Source organism: Herpailurus yagouaroundi, unplaced genomic scaffold, assembly GCF_014898765.1.
Source record: "Herpailurus yagouaroundi ecotype Mexico unplaced genomic scaffold, PumYag 100, whole genome shotgun sequence".
NCBI classification, from domain to species: domain Eukaryota; kingdom Metazoa; phylum Chordata; class Mammalia; order Carnivora; family Felidae; genus Herpailurus; species Herpailurus yagouaroundi.
In genome coordinates, this window is record NW_024412391.1 from 73,368,643 (window position 1) to 73,386,069 (window position 17,427).

General features: G+C 36.4%; 1 protein-coding gene across 1 annotated transcript in view; it reads left to right on the forward strand.

The window, feature by feature from the left end:
• The window catches only part of SEMA3E (semaphorin 3E), a 241,409-nt gene that overhangs the window by 132,862 nt on the left and 91,120 nt on the right, over window positions 1-17,427 (forward strand). The window lies entirely within an intron of this gene.

The window sequence follows — 17,427 nt, forward strand, 5'->3', positions numbered from 1 at the left end:
CTTTTCCATATGTCGTAGAACTTCCAAAATGTTGCTGACATTTCTTTGGCTTCTCTACTCAAGTTCTGTTTGTCCTTTTTGGACTGTGTCCTTTACTGTCATTTTAGTAGTTGTAACAGGGAGTGGAAGCACATACTCTTTGCTTTTTACTATCATCTTTAATTTTATTTTCTCAGTAGTTCTTAAAAGAAATGCTCTCTCTTTATATATGTAACATATGTATAGTATTTATATTACACACACACATACACCCACGCGCACACACATACACGCAAATGTTTCTAAGACTATCTATGACCTCCTCTTTCCAGTCAAATTGAGTGGTTTTTCTCTCTGTCTCTGCTTGGATGTCTTTCCCCCACTAACTGTGGTGTTCACCATATGGCCCTCTTCTTTTTCTCTCCGATCATCTACGTGCTCTGATTTCCTGTGAAGGAATATCTAAGCTAGGGATCCTAAGTATGGGATCCATAGAACAATCTCTGTTGTGGATTGAATGTCCCCTAAAATTCATATATTTAAGCCCTAACCCCCAGTACCTCAAATATGACTGTATTTGGAAATAAGGTCTTAAAGATGTGGTTAAATTAACATGAGGCCATTAGGATGGACCCTGATGCAATATGATTTTTATCCGTATAAAATGAGGAAATTTGGTTACACAAAGAAACATTAGGGGTACATTCCTAGAAAGGAAATACCATGTGAGTCACAGCATGAAGGCAGGCGTCTATAGGCCAAGAAGAGTGGCCTCTGAAGGAACCAGTCTTGCCAACATCTTGATCTTGGACTTCCAGCCTCTAGAACTAAGATAAAACATATTTCTGTTGTTTCAGCCACCCAATCCATGGTGTTTTGTTATACCACAGCCATCATAAACTAATACAACCCCTGTATTAACATTTTAAGTATGTAAATATGGAAAGATCCTTCAAGGGATCTTAACCCCAGAAGATTAAGAATCTTTGCATTATGGAACTGGTTCTTAAATTGTTATCCTTGGGTCAGGATCATGTAACCCTCATGGAGATGGTCCCTGGAATCCATATTTAAGCAGGCTTTCTAAATGATTGCTATGTACATAGAATCTCCTAATGATTTTCCTCAGCTGTTGTTTCCTACTTAGAACTAAGATCAAGAGGTATCAGCTTGCCACATTAATGTGATCCCCCTTTTAGAGCAGAGGAAATTGAATCATGTACTTATTCTCCTTTATTGTTTTGGCCTAACTGTACCCTTAGGCAGGAGAGTGGTAGGATTTTATAAACTGTGTCTTAGGGAACTAAACAGACTAGTACGTGGCTGTTGAAGCTTCAGGGTGCCATCTCACAAGGATGTCAAGGAAAGTAGCTACACAAATTATTAAATTCAATAACTTTCTTACATTCAAGGGTAAAGCCTCATTTTGTGGGGCCTGAAGTGTATATGGTTTAGCAGACCTCTTCAGGAAATAGACTTGTTCAAACATAAGTTTCAAAGTTGCTAAGGTCCTTCCCTGGGTCCCACAAGGGCCAAGTACCAGCAAGGAGTCCTGAGGCTTAAGCTTCATTAGCTCTGAGGTGACTTCACCCCTGCTGCATTTGTTATATTGTACCTTCCCCGCCTGTTTCCACAGAATGATTAGCGGTGAAACTTCAGTTAGGACTTGAGTGTTTGTTTTCAGTAACAGCAGAATTAGAGCTAGGTCTATGTCATGCACCCTCTGTTGAATGAAGTGGACTTGAGAATGAAGGTGCTTCAGTACTTTCCAGGCTCTGAAGGTGTAGTGTGTCAGTCTCTGGGCCAAGCTTTCCTCTCATCTTTTCTGGACCTTGCTCCCTCGATTATTTACCTGGTACTATATTTTTAATCTTTTCTGTTTTGCTTTATATATCTGTGGGTTTCTCAACCTCAGTACTATTGATACTATAAACAAGTTTAAGTTGGGGAAGAGGGCATCCTGTGGATTGTAGACTATTTAGCTCTCCCTGGCCTCCCTCCAAGATGCCAATAAAACTCTCCCCATAGTCATGACAATCTAAAAGTCTCCAGACATTACCAGATCCCCCTTCAGAGGCAAAACCACTAAATCTAGCCCATCATTCTATAAGCAGGATCCAGACTCCACCATGAAAAACAAACAAACAAACAAAAAACTACCCTTAAATATGTATCCATGTAGTATGAAATCCCTCTTTCTTCCCATGAGATCAAGCACCTTGAGGATATCCAAAGCCCATTTTCTCTGTCACTTTGTATTTATTTCTTAGCTTTTAATGTCTTTTGAAATGCAATATTTTATACTTAAAACATATGAATAATATAAACATGTTATAAAGTATAATATTGAAGCTAACACCTATAAACCCACCACCCAAGTCAAGAATGAGAGTTATCTCCAGTCCCATTGTAGAGGCTGCTTTACCTTCCTCCATCTTTCCCTCCGCATGCCTCTGCTACATAGAGGCAATTACTACCCTGTATTTTATGGCTGTTTTTGTTTTTATTTTTATTTTAAAACATTTTATCATAATAATTTTTCCTGTATAGTATACTGTTTAGAGTTACTTATTTAGAGCTATGTAAAAATGATACACAATAGTATATTACAGTCTTGTGGGATTATTTTGTTTTTGTTTTATTCAGTATTATTTCTTAGATTCAGTTATCATATTTGTTGATGTAGTCCATTTGTTGTAGAAATAGAATAGTGAATTAGGAACACAAATTAGATTTCTAGGTTCATATCCTGGCTCTGCATTTATAACATTTGGTAAATTCCTTTACCCTGTTATGCCTCTGTTTCCTCATTTGGAAAAGGAAAAGTGTTAGTCTTCTCTGAGGATGAAAATGAGTTAATGGAAGTAAAGGACCAAGAGCTATGTTTGGCACACATTAGATACTATGTTACAAGCTCTTGTTATTCACTTGGACTTGTATGTAATGTATTACATCATATGAATATAGCACAATTTACTCATTACCTGTCAAAGGATAGTTGGGTGGTACCCAGTATTTTGTTTTACTCATGTTTCTGTGATCACTGTTGTAAACATCTCCTAATATACATTCCTGCAGGAATATCCCCAGGGCGTATATTCTGGAGTGAAATGGCTGGTTATAGGTTAATTACTGTTGATGTTCACCTGCACAAGATAATGCCTAATATTTTTCCAAAGTAGAAAGTGGTTTTACAAAGGCCTCTTCCCTCTAGCAGTGTCTGAGTTCCTAGTGATCCACAAACTCTGCAGACCTTCCACTGGTCTGTTTCATCCACGTATTTTTCATTAGTCTTCCCTTGATTCATTTGTTTACCCCCACCTTATACCTCACTGTCTTTGCAACTACAGTAGCATTTTTATTTATTTTTGATTTTATTTTTTCATGATAATTTTCATAACCCAATTTTTATTTCGGAAGCAGGATGTATATATTATAAAAGATTATATTAAATAAAATAAAGAATGGGATGCCTGGGTGGCTCAGTTGGTTGGGCATCCGACTTTGGCTCAGGTCATTATCTCGCAGTTCATGAGTTGGAGCCCCACATGTGACTGTGTGCTGACAGCTCAGAGCCTGGAGCCTGCTTGGGATTCTGTATCTCCCTGTCTGTCTGCCCCTTCCTGCTTTTCTCTCTCTCTCTCTCTCTCTCTCTCTCTCTCTCTCTCTCTCTCTCTCAAAAATAAATAAACATTAAAAAAAAAAGGAAAAAGAAAATACAGAGAAAGAAAATACCATACTGTAGTATCAGATAGGGATAAGTGCTGTGAAGAAAAATAAAGAGAGTTAGGGAGACAAGAGTTACAAGGTTGCTACATTAGATAGGGTGGTCAGGGAAAGATTTTCCAGGGAAGTGATACTTGATAAGACACCTGGCTTGTAGCCATATTCCAAGGCTCAATAGCCAGTTGTGACTAATGGCTCCCATATTGGGCTATGGAGGGCTAGAGAAGTAACATCAGAGTGTATGGCTGAGGTTGATTCCAAGGGCCAGATCATTGAATGATCAGAGGATAGGGCACCAGTTGGCATGGGTAATAGCTAATGATTTATCCTTATGAAGAGAAAAACAGTAATCTAGGTGAAAAAAAATTTTTCAACTAATGAGCATGTGACAAAAAATGATGGTGGACGACTACAAGGAAAGATAGCAAGTATTGTTGTGATCACATGAGCTTCAAAATAGCAAGGGTTTTACATTTATTATTTTGTTTTATTTTCTTAATTAATTTATTTTGAGGAGAGAGAGAGAGCGAGCGAGCAGGGGAGGAGCAGAGAGATAGGGAATCCCAAGCAGGCTCCACATTGTCAGTACAGAGCCCACTGCGGGGCTCGAACTCACGATCTATGAAATATGACCCGAGCCAGAGTCAGATGCTTAACTGACTGAGCCACTCAAGTGCCCCTACTCTTTATTTTTAAATTTCTGTTGGGTAGATGAATTTAGAGAGAGTGAAGATTAATTAGTTAACAGACAAGAAAGGTCAATTAAATCATCTTCCTTAACATGTAGGTTTACAGTAAAAAAGCCGTTACCAATAGAAAGGGCTGGTTGAGAAACAGTAGTTTCAAGGGACATGCTGGGTGTAATTAAAGCAAGGAGGTAAAAGAACACTGGAAAAAGAGGTGGAAGTTACAGTGGATTTTGCTAGACACACCAGGCATTTGAGATGATTTAATTGAAGTGTTTGAAAGGTTTGGAAGGGTGGAGTCAGATTGGGAGCTGCACAGAGCATTTTATGGGGATATGAGTCCAGCTTTTGATTGTTGATCTCTTGGGGTGGGGTTGGGGGTGTCAGTACTTCCCATGGGGCCTGCAGCCACTATCTAGGGTTATGTTCCAATGGATTAGCCCTGATGATCTCTTCAGGAAGATTACTAACCTTTATTTTTACTAACCATCAAACAGGTGGATCCTCTCTGTCCCATCACCAAGTCTGCTGCTTCTGTGTGACTTTTATACCTCCCTCCTTGTTATGGGGGGGGGGGGGCAGAGGGGGGGACAGGTGCTCTTTTTCCTTTCATGAAGTGCCATTCTTTCTTCCCGTGCTCTGTAGTGCACCCTGTTGACTTTTCTTAAGGATTGGTTATTTTCTGTCTTTTCTACAATATCATATCCTCTCTTTCTATAACATCAGCAACAAATAATAGTTTTGTATAGGGGTTCTCAACCTTTTTTGTGTGTCATTGATCCATTTGGCAGTCTGGGGAAGTCTGTGGACCCTTAAATGTGTTAAATCATGTAGGATTACAAAATAAAATATTGAAAAGAGTTATCAAATCATGAATATATTGAAATACAGCTACCACACTACAAGAATAACATTTTGGGGGCACCTGGGTGGCTCGTTCTGTTAAGCATCCGAATTCAGCCCAGGTCATGATCTCATGGTCTTTGAGTTCGAGCCCCATGTCGGGCTCTGTGCTGATGGCTCGGAACCTGGAGCCCACTTTGAATTCTGTGTCTCCCTCTCTGTCTGCTCCTCCCTAGCTCACACTTGCTCTCTCTCTGTCAAAAATAAATAAACTTTAAAAAAGAAAATTAAAAAAAAATAACATAGTACGAAAACATGTAGTTTCTTAATTGTATATTAAATAAAAAGACCTAGGGGCACCTGGGTGGCTCAGTCGGTTAAGTGTCCGACTTCGGCTCAGGTCATGATCTTGCGGTCCTTGAGTTCGAGCCCCGCGTCGGGCTCTGTGCTGACAGTTCAGAGCCTGGAGCCTGTTTCAGATTCTGTGTTTCCCTCTCTCTCTGCCCTCCCCCCGTTCGTGCTCTGTCTCTCTCTGTCTCAAAAATAAATAAACGTTAAAAAAAAAAAAAAAAAAAGGCCTAGAGGGGCTCCTGGGTGGCTCAGTTGGTTGAGCATCCACCTCTTGATTTTGGCTCAGGCCATGATCCCAGGGTCGTGAGTTCAAGCCCCGCATTGGGTTCTGCACTGAACTTGGAGACAGCTTAGGATTCTCCTCCTTCTCCCTCTGCCCCCCTCCCCTCTCCTGCTCTCGCTCTGTCTCTCTCTAAAAAATAAAAATAAATAAAAGTAAATATTAACTTTAAAACATAATAACAACAATAATAATACCTAGCAGCTGGTCTTTTCAGTACTGTAATTCCAAATTACTGATGAATATTAATAATATGAGCTACCTGTAACAATTCTAAAGTAATATTAAATATCTGTTATTTCTCTTGGTTATTAAGCTCCTTTGATTTATTTCCTGCATTTATATGATAGAAATGTCAAATTTCCACTGGAGATTATGCAAATACTTAATGATGTGTTTTTTTTCTCATTGAAGGCTATGCATTTCCTGATTTCTCAGGCCATAGTTAACAGCTCTTGCTCCGTAACTTTTATCTTATAAAACATTAAAAATTTTAAGTAAAAATAAACATCAAGTTCTCAGTTTAGCAGTTATAGGTTCTTATGATCTACTCTTACCTATCTTTTTAGTGTAATCTCCACTTGTCCACACCAACACATTGCTAACTCATCACTTCTGTTTTCACTTTTTCCAATTTTATTGAGTTATAATGGCATGTAACATTATGTAAGTTTAAATAACGTGTTGATGTGATAAATTTATATGTTGCAAAATGATTTACCACCACAGCGTTAGGTAACACCTCCATCATGTCACATGGTTACCATTTCTATTTTGTAGTGAGAACATTTATGATTTACTCTGTTAGCAACTTTTAAGTGTATAATACAGTATTCATCACTATCAACACCATGTACATTAGGTCCTCAGAACTTACTCATCTTATATTCATCTTATAACTGGAAATTGGATTAACATCTTCCCATGTCCATCCCTGCCCACCACCACCCCCCCACTCCCCGTTTCTGGCAGCCACTGGTCTACTCTCTGTTACTATGAGTCTGACTGTTGGAGATGCTACATTTAAGTGATACCACATAGTATTTTGTCTTTGACTTATCTCACTTAGCATAACGCTCTTATGGTCTATCCATGTTGTTGTAAATGACAGGATTTCCTTTTATCTCATGACTGAATAATATTCCATTGTGTATATGGACACCACATCTTCTTAATCCATTCGTCCTTTGACAGACACTTAACTTGGTTTCATTTCTTGGCTACTGTGAATAAGGCCACATGGGAATGCAGATATCTCTTTGAGATTCTCTTTTTATTTCCTTTGGATATATACCTAAAAGTGGAATTGCTGGATCATTTGGTCGTTCTAGTTTTAATTTTTGAGGAATTCCCGTGCTGTTTTCCACAGTAGCTATACCAGTTGATATTTCGACCAACATTGCATAAGAGTTTCCTTTACTCCATATCTTCACCAACACATTATTTTTTTATTTTTTAATAGCCATTTTAATGGTTGCGAAGTGATACCTTATTGCGGTTTGATGATGACTATTGATGTTGAGCACCTCTATTTGTCCTTTAATAACTCCTTGTCCTTACACACTCTCCTTCCCCAGACTAACCTTCAACACACCCACTTTTTAAAAAACTATTTCCTTTCATTTCTAAACTAGATTTGAAGATTCTCCCAACCCTTTCTTAAACCTTGGTCTGATTTTGATTCTTACATTTGATTAAAATTGACTGTTTACTTGCCAGTGTACTTTATAAGATAGCTTCTTTAGAGTGAGTATTATGTTATATTCTGGTTTGAAGTTACAGGAACTCAAAGAATGTAGACAGTAAAAGAATGAAAAATGTATCTCTTGTTAATCCTGACATCACCCAGTAAATACGTTTTCTTCATTGTCTGCCTTCTTGTAAATCCCACTGTACTTGTTGCCAGAACCACATAAAAAAACTAATTATTCTCTACTTTCTTTAAGGTTAATTTTGTCTGCCTTCTGCCTCCATCCCCAACCCCACCAACCACCTACCCACCTCCCCACTGGCAAACAAAGTTGCATCCTGTTTACAGTGTGACAGTAGTTTTTACTTCAGCTGCACATTAATAATGCCTGAGGACTTTGTAAATAATATGTATGCTGTGATGCATCTCCCCCTTGGCTGAAGTGAGGATTTTAAAAATTCTCTCAGGTGATTGTATGTGCATCCAGGATTGTGAAATGCAGAAGGATTATGTGCTCCTGTAAGCACTAGGAAATAGTGGTCCGATATGTGATGCAAGTAAATAATTTTTTTATATATAATAATCAGAATTTATATGGGTATATATGCACGTGAGACTGATTTTTTCTATGCAGTTTTGAAATAGATAAGAACGTACTATTTAATAGACTTACTGTTTTTAATAGTCTTTTTAGTTACTGGTTTTGCTTTATGATTTCTTTCATTCATAGCATTTCCCAGACTTTGTAATAATAGTCTTTTGCAATGAAATTCTGCTCTATTGTATTTGTATTACATTCATAAAAGCCCTATGACTCACACTGAAAAAAGTCACTCCTCGTGTTAAATCATACTCTTTGCTGTGAAAATTTCAATTTTATAATTCCATTTATTTTATCTCATGTTGTATTTTATTTAATGAGAACCTCACACCTGCCATAAAAGGGTGGCTTCTGCCAATTGCTCTCTTCAAAGGTCTATATAATCTACAGATAATGTGGGACTTCTTAGGTGAAACTGATTTCATCAAGAACTTCCCATGAAATTAATTTTTTTTCCCTTTATCTTTTTCTGAAATCCTTTGGTATAAAAAGTTTTGAATGAATTAGAGGAAACCATTATATGAGTGAAAAATTAAAGCATCTTGAGATGTTCTGATTACATTGTGACAATACCAGGACATTAGTATGAATAGAAAATGTGGAAGGGGGAAGACATAACATCCTGGCAGATGCTTTTCACGTGATTTCCTGTAGATGCAACCTGGATCTTTTAAAAACAATTTATGATGAAATACCACAGTGTCTAACTTGGGATAGGATTCTAACCATGGGAATCCAGGGCTATTCATGTTTAAATTGGCTTTTGTTTTTCATCTGTTAAAACATTCGTCATTAAATTTTCTTTTATTTAGTACTTAGTTTTAAAATTATAGTTTTGTATTGAGGAAGCACTTCGAATGTAGATCATTTGGAAAGAAATGTGTATGATTCTTCTCACATGTTCCACCTTCAATTTGTTTGTACCTCTTGAGAAGTCGAGATGTGGCCACCAGGGAGAATTATAGTTTATTGTGTTACTATTAAATTCTCTGGTGAGCAACTTGACACTCAGAAGAATTAAATTTTACTTTTCCATAACGCATAGTTTTTTGAACTTTAATCAGTGATATAATATAATTGGACTTAAATCTAAGAAGATTTATATAGATACACGCAAGATTAATGAGTTAAGGTTTTTTTAGAGTTAAACAATTTGAAAAAAAAAAACCTCTCAATATGTTAGATGTATCAAAAATATGCTCAAGAAAGGAAAAAAAAAGAAATAGCTACAATTATGCTGGTATCTTCTTAGCATTTAAGAATCAACCCTGTATTTACACAATTATGTAGTAATTCAATCCTTTAAAATAGGTTTAAAAAAAAAACTTTCATGTGACTTTAAAACATTTTAATAATGTATATCATTTCAAAATGATGAGTGATGATAAAATTCATTAGTAACCTAAAACTAGTAATAATCAAAATAAAAATCCGTCTTGATATTACACAAGGTAAATTTTTTCATATAGCATCTAAGAATTATTGAAAATATTTTGGCAGTGCCTGGGTGACTCAGTCAGTTAAGCATCCAATTCTGCTCAGGTCACGATCATGCAGTTTGTGAGTTCAAGCCCCGCATTGGGCTCTGTGCTGACAGCTCAGAGCCTGGAGCCTACTTTGGATTCTGTGTTTCCCTCTTTCTCTGCCCCTACCTGCTTGCACTCTGTGTGTGTCTCTCTCTCAAAAATAAATATACATTTAAAAAAATAGTAAAAATAAAATACTTTTATACTATTTTCTATGTTCCATGAGAAAAATTTATTTCCTTATTTGTGTTTATCACATTTATTTGAATTTACCATTAAAGAAGTGTTAGGTCTGGTATATTTTCTTGTGTTTCTTTACTGGTTGAAAGTTTGTCCTCATTTTTTCTGATCAGTATTTTATTTCTAGAATAAGGTTTAGCTAACCAACAGTTAATACTTTTTTGAAAGTTAGCAAAAATAGCCAACATATTAATTTTCCATTTTATTTCATTTTAACTGTTTTAACTCACAGATTTTTTTTAAAGATTTTTTTAACGTTTATTTTTGAGAGACAGAGTGTGAGCGGGGGAGGGGCAGAGTGCGAGGGGAGAATACAAATCCTAAACAGGCTCCAAGCTCCAGACTCTGAGCTGTCAGCATGGAGCCCAGTGTGGGACTCAAACCCACAAACCGTGAGATCATGACCTGAGCTGAAGTCGGATGCCAGCCAGGGGCCCCTCACAGATATTACTACACTTTTTGAAAAGTACTAGAATGTGGTAGCAAGAACACAGAGTACATACTCACACTGCTGTGGGCTCCCATATCCAGTCTGCCACTTATAAGATGAGTGAGCTAGGGCAACTTATTCCACATCCGTGACAGAGAGGTAATCATAATACTTATCTCACAGCTTTTCTGAGACAATTCATTGAGTTATTAAATGCCTAAGCAGTGCCTAGAACATACTAAGTGCCATCTAAATATTTGCTACTGTGTTTCCCTCTTTCTCTGCCCCTACCCCCTTGCACTCTGTGTGTGTCTCTCTCTCAAAAATAAATATACATTTAAAAAAATAATAAAAATAAAATACTTTTATACTGTTTTCTATGTTCCATGAGAAAAATTTATTTTGTAAACTAGACATAGAATCAGAACATGATTCTAATGTGCTACCATTTCTAAGTAAGGTGAAAGAGTCCTACATAATTTTAGGGCCATTCAACTATATTCTAATTTTTTTTAATGTTTATGTATTTATGTTGAAAGAGAGTGAGAGAGCACGAGTGGGGGAGGGGCAGAGAGAGAGGGAGAGAGAATCCCAAGCAGGCTCTGTGCTGTCAGTGTAGAGACTAATGCAGGGCTTGATCCCATGAACCACGAGATTATGACCACCAAAATCAAGAGTTGAACACCCAAGGAACTGAGCCACCCAGACACCCCTCAACTACATTTTAGAGAGACACATAGGGATATGAAACATGAAGAAATGAATAGAACAATCCCTACCATAAGATATTTGTAATATAATGAAGATACATACACACACATTTGTCATATATAGCACAGTTTAAATGAAACTATAATAAGTGTCTAAATAAAATGCTAAGAAAGTATACGAAATCTAGGAGGTAGGGGTTCCTGGAGTGGATATAATTTAAATTGGACTTTTAATGATACTTGGAATTTTAATTTGTACAGATTGGTAGTGGGAACAGAGTGAGGAAAGAACAGAAATTTTAGAGTAGTTTAAAATAATAACTAATAACCATGGCTAACACATACAGGTGAAGTGGGGGGATGTGGGTGGGAACAGGGTACGGAGTGAGAGTTAAAGATGGAAATGTGGTTGAGATAAGATCATGGAGAATATTGACCACTGTGCTGTTGAAACCTAATCTACTCAACATATGAGCCAGTGAGAGAGTCTCTAAAGATGTGCATAACATAACTGCTATTATAGTATGTGTGATCACTTGAGCATTAGTATGTTGGATGAATGGAAGGAAGAGGAAAATAAAGCCACGAAGCCAGTAAGTCGCAGTTAGAATTTAAAACCAAGTGTGTCTGTCCGAGAAGCCTATGCTCTTCCCACTGTTACACACCACTGAGAAGCAAATTACTGCTTTGGTGTGAACTTCATGTCCCCCAAACCAGTCTTCAGTATACCATGAGCCCTGCCTTTTGTTACGTGGTGTTTGTTTTCCCTTGGTTCTTACTTCCTTAGCATGAGTGTATTTTACCTTCGAAATGGTGAAGAACTAGTGGAATAGTTAGTTGTTGGTGACAGGAATGGAGTGGAGAAAAAACACTGATAAGTGTAAGAAAGAACTCTACTCCACCTGTTTACTTATGGCGGAGATTGAGAGCCAAGCCAACTCCAGTATTCAGCCATGGTAAGTGATTAGCTTGACTGTATTTAGTCTTTATAGACCCATGCAATCTGTGCTCATTTGAGGATTACTGAAATTTCCTGAAAAACGAAGAAAAACTTTTCTCTGGAAGATTGCAATACTGGTTTGAGGTACAACATTTTCTTTTCTTCTTTTCCATTTCCCAAAGAAATCAAAAGTAGATATATTTATGTAAGCTATATTTTATGAGACTTCATAGACTATCCCATATTAGTATTTAAATTTAACAAACATTCATCGGCAGTTTTTCTCTAAGTTTCTAAATTTAAGGGTTTTTTTCTAAAATTATTCTCACCACTATTATTCTTAGCTAACATTACACTAGTTAATTGGAATATCTGTACAGAGAACTCTTTTAGACACTTGGTTTTTCTAAGTTTTATACTTTTCCCATTTATTTGACTTTACCGCATCAAAAGTAAAGGAAGTTCTTGTATTTTAGAATTTAATTGTTTTACTGGGTGGAACAGGCATTAAAAATAATTTGCATATAAATGGCACATGATATTTCACATTAATGATAGCATTTGAGTAAATTCATCCATTAAAAAGGGCATGAAGCAGGCCAATAATGTTCCTGTAGTAATAATATTGTTCTAGTTCAAATGCTTTGGAGTATAAACATTTCAAATACAAATCTTGTTTATAGTTCAAAAGATTATAATTTTGGCATATAAACTACTTGAATAATGACAGTGGTTATGATTAAGTATAGAAGCATAAACACTGAGAACGGTAATCTGTCAGGTTAAAGAGTATCATTTATAAACCATTAGGACTTTTTTAATGTGTTATATCTATTTTCTTTTCATGCTATTTACAGGACAAATAGTTAAAATATACATCGATGGACACTGGTACTGTACATAGATGTAAAATGTGGATAGGCAAAATATAAATAAAAATTTGTTTAGAATAATAAAATTTAGAAAAATAATATTAGATGAAATTATAATAGTGACTTAGCCATTTAAATATATCCCATGAAAAAAGATTTACTGGATCACTTTATTTCTTATTTATTTATTTAAATAAAAATGGAAGTCTTTTTTTAGATAGTTAAATTATTCCCTCTTTGTGCATTTGTTTTTGCTTTTCTAAATCTCTGAGTGTCATAACGTCTTGTAACAGTAAGCTGTTAAATACTTAATCGTAGCATAATTACGAGACTCAATAGGGAGTCCAGAAAAAATAGCCTTGTAATTTAATTTTTACTTTATTTTTTTCCCCTTTAAGATATGCAAGAATAGTAAATAGTCCATTAATGTGTATTGGAACAATTACATTGTATTATAGGAGTATTGTGATGAAATGATGTATTTTTAACCTTTTGCTTTTTATGCCTCTTTTTGGAACAGAAAAGTTGGAAATAGCATTACACCCTGTAGTTTAACTGCCTTTAAAAAATGTTTTGTGCAGGAAAACAGATTAATTGTATGGGTTTTTGTTGATGCTAAACTCTGGAACAGAACCAAAGGCCATCCAGACTTCTACAGTAAATGAAGACAGTCATTTCCCTTACTATCCTGATAGGATACTTGTACATGATGGCTTTAAAATAACTCCATTTTCAGTGAGGTCTTGATCTGTCATCTTTTGTCACATGAATGAACATTCGAGTGCCATCCTAAGCCTATTAAATTTAAAAAAAAAAAAACTTGAGTAAATCTATCATTACATTGCTCCTTTGCAGAGTTCTCCGTATCACTTTATTTTAGGAAGTGTTCATAATTCAGTCTTCTGCATCTCTCCCTTCCATCCTCTCGGAGTGATTTCCTTCAGAAATCCTACAAGTCTTTCAGAGCCTAGATTTTTGTTAACATCCTACAGAATTTCTTCCTGATTAAAGTGAAAATTGTCTCATTTCTTTGCCACTGCTTACAGCAGTTTTATGTTATTCAAGCTTATCTCTCAAATTTTACTGTAAACTAACTCTTTTAGTGAATGGATTTTACAAAGAATGTGATAAAGGTATACTGATTGATACAAGTCCATCAGTAGACCTTGAATAAGCAGTGACTGCATTGAAGGCATTGTGCCTAGTTGGGATTGTGCATTGGTAAGAATACTGAAATAAGATAATGCCTTGTTCTCTATAACTTACAGTGTAATATAGGAGCTAAAGTTACGTGCATAAATCAGTTATAATCTTAGGTAGGGAAAGTAAGAAGAACACTATAGAGGATCAAAGGAGGGAGAGATACCATATAAGAAGCTATCAGGAAAAGTTTCGTTCTTAGAGCAATTGACATTATTACATTTGTTGCTAAAAACAGTGCATATTCTGACCATCCTTAGGCAAGCCATTTATTGTATTCACTGTCACAAAATACAGTATCTTTTGTTGGTGTCAAAACTGTAAAGGGTCTGAGATTTTATCTTACTTGTGAGACAAGTTAACCTGTCACTGTTTCCTAGATGCTGCCAGAAGTTATGAGATGCATGGGTCAGAGACAAAGAACTCTGTTAGCCACAGCATAGCATACAGCATGGCCGTCATGTTTCCAGTAATTTTCTTTGTCCCCATTAAGTCCCACAGCAGGTAATGCATAGCATCCCGGGTAGATGCTACATACAGGGAGTATGTGTTATCCCCGAGCTCAACCTCAAGCTTGGGAAATATGAACTCTCTTAAGGTGTCTGTTAGCAAATGTATTCAGCCTTTGTCCAGAGGGAGACATTATCTTTATTATCTTGGTCAGGAAGACTAGGAAACTAGTCTTTCATTTGCCGTGGGGGGAGGTTGTATCCCAATCTTTAAGCCTGTTTGAACAGATAATGTAGAACAAAAGGTGTCAAAAGATGAGTAGAAATTTTGTAGGAAATTGCTTCTTAAACAGTGTATTTAAGTAGTCCTAGAAATAAATAATCATTATGAAGCAGTCATTTAGGGGACTATAGGATGTAATACATTGAGGTTGTTTTACTGTTCTGGATACTATTTCAACACTAAAAAGCTGAATTTGGTATATTTTTCTAAAGAATTGGTTATCTCATACTTTGAAATTGTGTAAATACAGTGCAAATAAGTCATCATTTTACATGATGAAAACGCGATAAGGGATGCTAATATTTTAAGAATCGCCCTGCTTCTCCTAAGTGTGTTAAGAATATAAAGCATTATAAATGTATTTTCTGATTTATTGATGCTGATAACTAATTAGTCATGAAAATATATCCAGTGATAGATGATCCTAAAATAAATTTGTATTTATACTTGTGTATATATAATATACAGTGTATATATAATATATGCTATGTATACATTCCACATATTTGTGTATATATATATATGCACATGTTCTAGCATATCCTTTTGAATAGTTCACACATCTACAGTAAAGTCTTAATTCCAAAACTAAATTGAATCTCAAGTGAAAATGGGTCTTAGAAATCATCTGAAAAAAATCTCACCCCAGGTGCAAAAATGTTTTGCAAAATAATGGATCACTAAAATTTTTATTCAACTTCACTTCTAGGATGTTTACCCTGTAATGGTATTAGTGACTCTGTTGAAGCTGATGCAAGCGTGCATCTGTCCCTGACACTGATGTGTTTATGTGATGTCTTCCTGATTCATGTGTGATTCACTGCGGGATCCACCGCTTCCATCATACACATCGATTCTAGGATTTTATGTGTTGTGCCTTTGGCTTTTTAGTTGGTTTTCTTTCACACTCCTACTTTTTTCCTTTGTCATTTTGCTATGTTGTAAAACAAATATACACACATGATTTTTTTTAAAGTTTATATACTGCATTAGGAAAGCAAGAGAACACCTGGTGTTGAGTACTGTTAGTAAGAAACCTGGCCGGACCTGTTACACTAATAAGAATATCAAAGTAAGATGTTACACCTGTAATTCAAGCCATAGAATGCTTGTTTCTATGATAATACATGTAGCTATGTAAAAAGCATCAGAATAAAATGCCATTGACCCTACTTTTATAAATTCCTGATATTCTTCATGTATCAGATTGGATTTGGCTACATAGTATGTGATAAGCCTCTTCTACATGCCTAACCTATTACTTTTATGGGACATAGCTTTAAAAAAAAATTAAATCTTGACCATATGTGGGATTCAAATATATATATATATATATATGTTTTATAATCAGTTACATGTAATCAGTTATATACACACACACATATATATGCATATAGAAAACCAGTTTTCAAAAACTCAAATGACTGCAGGGGTCAATTAGGTAAAAGAAAAATCTGAAGCAAATCAGAAAGTTTTGATTTTTATGCAAAAGTTCTCATTTGTAAACGTTGGCGACTAATTAAAAAATAATTAAACAGTGTGCTCACTAAATAAAAAAATACCTCCAATCAGCAACATCAAATATTGAGTTTGATAACCAGAGTTTTTTCTTAGGCTAGCAGAGCACAGAATGGGATGGTGGTAGGTGGTAGGTGGAGAGAGGGGAGAAATCAGGGAGAGATAATAGGGACCTTACAGGGACAAATTGCCATAGATAGGAAAAGAGTCTGGCTGACTGGCCCAGGCCTAAACTATACTCTAATGACAGGAAACATTGACCCTGAGTTGTAGAAAGATATCCCTGAACCCTTCCTCTGGGGACTCATGAGCACCCTGAGGAGGAGACAGTTATGTGTAGAAATATTAATACCTTAAGAGCCCCAGGCTACTCTCCTGGAAAGTTTCCATTCCTTCACCAGAATGTTAACTTGGGAACAGAAAGTGATTGCCTAAAACAGAAGAGAACCAAAGAAATACTGATGTAGCCTAGCTCAAAGTGCCATGGAAGTAGAAAAAGTAGAACTTCTTAGCAGTCCTGTACCCCAGTACTTGTGGATCTAAGGAGAAAACCTTTGAAGGCAATCAAGAAAAAATTAGAGTATTCTCATGAGAGCCAGCATCTCCCAAAACAGAATTTACTATCACTTGGTCAGCAGAAACCATGAAGATGACACATTAGCATGAGATGATGCTCCCCAGAATTCTGAGAGACACAAGAAAAGGGCTCAGTTGAGCTTTTTCAGTCTGGGAGGGGGTGGGTGATTGATCGAGCAGATGTGGGGATAAACTTACCACTTGTTACACTTATATGGATCACATTTGAGTTCCAAACCATAGATCTAATGTGTTGTGGAGCTAGACAGAGAAACACACATTTTTTTGTTTTTAAAAGGAGGCCCCTCGGGCACCTGGGTGGTTCAGTCAGTTGAGCCTCTGACTTTGGCTCAGGTCATGATCTCGCAGTCCCTATGTTTGAGCCCGTCATCAGGCCTCAGTGCTGACAGCTCAGAGCCTGGAGCCTGCTTTGGATTCTGTGTCTCCTTCCTCTTTGTCTCCCCTTGACTTGCGCCCAGTCTCTCTCTCTCTCTCTCTCTCTCTCTCTCTCTCTCTCTCTCTCTCTC